The 5,223-nt window shown below is 31.8% G+C and overlaps 1 non-coding gene across 1 annotated transcript; it reads right to left on the reverse strand.

The window, feature by feature from the left end:
• Positions 1–376: 376 nt before the first annotated feature.
• On the reverse strand, positions 377–508 carry LOC137919597 (small nucleolar RNA SNORA16B/SNORA16A family). Its single transcript, XR_011106739.1, has one exon. It is a non-coding gene; the product is annotated as a small nucleolar RNA SNORA16B/SNORA16A family (small nucleolar RNA).
• Between the last annotated feature and the right edge of the window lie 4,715 nt (positions 509–5,223).

Here is a 5,223-nt window from a genome sequence, read left to right on the forward strand (position 1 = left end):
GCGAAACAAGAACTTTATCATTTGTTTTCGTCTGTCAGTGTAAACACTTACAAATATATTTATATATAATACGAAAATTCACTCGTACAATTTTAACGGAAAATAGAAAATTTACATTTTATTATATCTATCATAATTAATTTAAAAATATAGATTCAGTGGGTAAAACGTTGTGAAAAAAATCATTACTATAATTTTTAGAGAAAGAAAAAAAAACTAAAATTAAAAAAATAGATAAATATATTTAAGAGCAAATAAAATTTATTGAAAAATTTATATTCTTTTAATTTATTCAATTAGAAAAATTTAAATTAAAAAAAATTAATTGTGAAAATAGAATTTTCAAATTTCAAATTATTTTAAATGTTTATAAAAAAAATGTAGATCCCGTCGGTAATACGTTGAAGACACATTGTCTAAACCGCGACCGTTTAGGGATCAGTTGCTATAGGCCTTTTTTGACTAACATATTCACAGAGAGTAATACGTAGCTTCGATTAGGGCCAAAAACTCCAACGCACCAGTTGGATTCGAACTCTGGTCTCCGCCGAGCGCGTTCGGGTTATAAATCCGTTAGGCTACGTGGGCGCGTGGAATAACAACTGAATTTCACGACTTGATTCAATGTATTACGTAATAGACAGACAATATTTTTTTCTTTTTTTTTAAATCACAAAGTCAATGACATTATAAAATGTTTACCTTGAGTTTATTTCGTTATTACATCACCACCTGTAACAAAATAAAAAAAAATATATTAACAAATATAATAATAAATACAATGTGTTGGAATATATCTCGCTACAGTTTTTTAAGTAGTCAGATATCTATCTAGGCAACTAGCTGGTTAGTTGTCAAAAGTTTTTGAGGTCTTTTTGTTGATAACGCTGGCTCTAGCTATAAAGTTTACTAGACTTATGAGAATACTTTTTTTCTTGAATAAATCATAATCATCATCATTTTGCATGAATAACGTCCACTGTTGCACATGGACCTCTTCCTTAGATTACAATAGGACTTGTTGGAAGCGACCCTTTTTTCGTCTCTCGTACATGTGCATGATCGTTCTTCACTTCATAACCTCAAAAAGACATTGCAAAGTTGGAATAATCTACTTATTTAATCATAAACCCAAAGCTTATTAAACGGAATGTGGCAGTTTTATTTTCAAATATTAGGGAATATTCAAATTCTATTCGATATTCAAATTTGGCTGCTGCGTTTAAAAAATTAATATAAAGAACAGATATTGATTTAAAAATGAAACAGAAAATATAGCACACACGAGTCTGTTTTTAATTTTTGTTTCTTGCGCTATATACAATAATCATCGAAAAACGCCTAAAAATTGTACAGTTTTCTCGTCTAAAGGCCACCGCAAAAACAAGACGGAAGAGACGAATCATGCCACATTTAAATTTTTTGTTTTTATTTAATTATATTTTATTATGATTAACAATGAAAACTGTTAATATAATAATTAGAATTATTTTATTTTACATCTGTGTTGGCATCTGCCAAAAGATAATCTGTTCGTTTCATACTACAGCATAGTTGATAAATCTCCATTTAGCATCAACTATGATAGATAAAAAAATTGTCACCTGACGTTAACGTGGCACGGTCGGTGCGAAGTTTTTTTTTTATAGATAACACGTCTAACCTCAAACTTTTGACAGCTAATAATTTTTAATCTATTGTCAGAAGTTCTAAATTCGAATGTCTGTCAACTTGATGGATTTATTATTTAAAATTCAGTTGCCAGTTGATTTTTGCTTATACAAATTGCTTTTTTCTTAATAAAATTTATCAAATATTTTGTCATTCTCAGCCGATAAAAATTTAACATTACATTCCATTTTTTTAGTAAGTAACCTTGTATGATTAGCATAACTAAAAGATTAAAAGAGTTTTTATTGAAAATTGCTTTCAATATTTATTATAATTACATAATCATTATTAATATACAAAGGCATTACTAATACAGTTACAACAATTTATAAAGAATATATACTGACTAATTTAATTATAATCATGTTTAAATAATATTAATCATAACGACATTTTTATCGCTTTAAAGGTCAAAATTACATGTTTTTGCCACTAACTTTAAAAAAAAGATATAGAATATGGATTTAAAATAAACGGCTTCAGCCTCGGCATCCAATTAATAACCGACCTGCAAACATTAATAATCCATACTTGTCGTATGGCTTATTAAAAACTTTATCACGGCAACGCGTCAACAAATCTCATATCGCCATCCATCTTTGTCTAACTCCACTTATCGTGTGCAGATATCTACGCGCCGTGGAAGGCCCATGCATTATTTATTTATGCGAGAGATTTGCATTGAAGTTTTCAAGCGTTGACTCGGCTGAACCGCCTAGCATGCTTAATAATTTGTTTTTTTTTTTTCATGAATAATTTTTAAACTTTATGACAGTTGACAGATTTCAGAAAATATATCGATTCAGCAAAAGGCATAGAAGAAAAGGTTGGTGTTCTGACAACCGCATAGAAATTAATTAGTCGATACATCAGACGGAGGTTATTTTTTTTTAAATTTAAGGGTTAAAAGTTAAGGGCGGAGGTCAGTACAACCCGAGCACGTACCTATTCCTGCAATGACAACGGCTACTTCACTAACGGCGTCAGAATTCAAACCAGCGTTCGAATATGAATTCGAACGCGTACGAATGTTTCAATTTATTTTTAAATCATAATTTTTTTGGTAGTCCTAGTGGCCAGTATTAAAGAAATATCGCCCCGCCCAACAACTACCGAATATAACCATTGGACACAAAATCAGTTTCGTGAAAATTGTCGGTCATTTTTACGAAATTCGATCCCTGTATCACCTTGAACTTTTCAAGGTTAAGTATTTTGTATCACGAAAATTAAAATATCATATTGCCTAAATGAACTTCGTTGGAAAGTACGTTAATAATGTTGCAACGAGGAATTTGACCCAAAAATTGTAAATTGATAACCGAGCAATGGTAAGCTTTTGAAACATGTGGTCAATGGCGAATTTTTAATGTCTTTTTTTTTATTTTTATGTCTTCACACAGATTTTGTGATATTTAGCATTGTATAATATATTGCCGAGATAGAGAAAATTCTTAAAATATAATCTATTATAAATGTCAGAGAAACATAAGTAACCTATTAAATATGTTAATAATTGTTACATACACGCGGATTGATATGTTGTAGTAGTGTGCAGGCCACATAGCACGCAGAACCGATGGTCGCTGGGACATTAAAGTTCGGGAGTAGAGACCACAAACCAGGAAGCCCAAAGACATCCACCAACAAGATGAGCGAACAACCTGGATACAGACCGCTTCAAGCCGGTTCTTTTGGAAATCTATAAGGTGATGAATATTTGTCACATTCTATACAGATGAATCACCTATAACTATTAAATACTATACCAAGACTTAAATGAACTGGACTAACATTTGAAGAATAACATATCACTTTAAATAAGCATCTAACTAGTCCTGAATAAACCTAAAGTTTAATAAAAATTAAAAAATTGGCTCATATGCGTAGAATTTCTATTCAGGTGGACTTCGTTAGTCGGAAGATGCTAGATGCAGATCTCTTCATCAGAAGACGGATCCTATTGAAGATCTATGAAGGAGCCCTATATCTAGAAGTGGACATACGCTGAAATTATTATGATCATAAATTCAATACCTAATGGCGAAAGGTTAAAACAACAACAGTATAGATAGTTTTCTGTCTAAAAAACCTACTTCAAATACATATATGTATATATAGTGACAGTCAAAGAAAAGAGACAGATATGTATAATTACTTATCTCAATAATACAAAGTTCATAGAATAAAAATTATTAAACCCGTTACAAAACTATGTTAAGAGTAAACAGATTAAAAAAAATTATATCTATTTTTCGAGTGCTAAAACCCATATTAAACTTAAATTGATTGTCAAATGTCATATTTAAAAGCTCAACACGACCAGACCTTTTATTATCAAAAAAAAATTCGACAATAGATCAAAGATAACCTCAAAGTAGAAGCGAAATATAAAAAGTGCGTCGCCGCAACCACTCGAAAATACAAGAATGGTAAATTATATAACAATAGTTTAACAAGTTTCGAAGCGACAATAAAAAAACTTAAGGAATAACACGTGATTGTACCTTTGTGTCGAGGCTGCGCTATGGATTTCTATTCGGGCTCATTGTGTTGCGAGACAGTAATGAATTGCCCGTTAGTTTACGACGTTAAACGTGTTGTGACAGCTCTTATTGAGACGTACGTACGTGATACTATTAGAGAAAAAAAAATTACGTGTCGTAAATTAAATAATCTAACTTCTAGGAGAAATACAACTTTGTGATTTGTTTTAAAGACCACATATTATTGTAAATTTCCTTAACCTTAGATTCTCAGACTTATATTAATCTTGTGTATTTTGCTGTCGTCATCGTTTCAACCCATAGACACCCACTGCAAGGGATGTGTCTGGAAACTTGTTTGTGAGCAGTGGCAATCCTATGAAATTAATTTACAGTGTGAATTATATAAAATCGTGTCCCGAGAATTGAACCCGTGATCAACAATAGCAAGTCACAGACCTCTACCGTTGCGCTACCACTTCTCAAGTTTTACTAGACTTCATAAAATTAGTAACTGTTATGAACAACTGTGTACAATATTACAATACAATTTCATGTCGTCATAATTATCATGTCAGTATATAGACGTGTATAGTGTCCAGTCTACTGCCACTTAAGAGGAGCAATGATGATCTCCTCATTTCGGATTCGATTTTGCAGTGAAGTCATCGAAGCATAGACCTCTCTATTGTGAGAACAATAGAGATTCAACGATTTTCAGCCTTCGTAAGTTCAATTACGACATCGTCTCATATCCATAAGTCATCAACGACAACACATTCTGATCGTCCTTCGTCTTCAGACATTGAGAAGCATCCCAAACTGCCTCTGTGTTATGACGTAATCAATTAATTACAACACGCCAGAAATGCTATATTTTTAAAAATGGCTCGGACTATTAAGAAGTTTGCCCTACCTTGATCTATAAAATAAAACATGTGGTGTAATAACAATCGATACACGCGTTGAATGAAGTTTCACACAGTGAAAAAGGTCAAAAGACGCCAAATTCATTTATTAAGTGTCAAGCGACGCCCTTGGATATAGAAATCGTTGACGATTCCCG

Source organism: Battus philenor, unplaced genomic scaffold (assembly GCF_028537555.1).
Source record: "Battus philenor isolate CCGP_79_NKW_IND1 unplaced genomic scaffold, ilBatPhil1.0.hap1 SCAF_16, whole genome shotgun sequence".
Lineage (NCBI taxonomy): Eukaryota > Metazoa > Arthropoda > Insecta > Lepidoptera > Papilionidae > Battus > Battus philenor.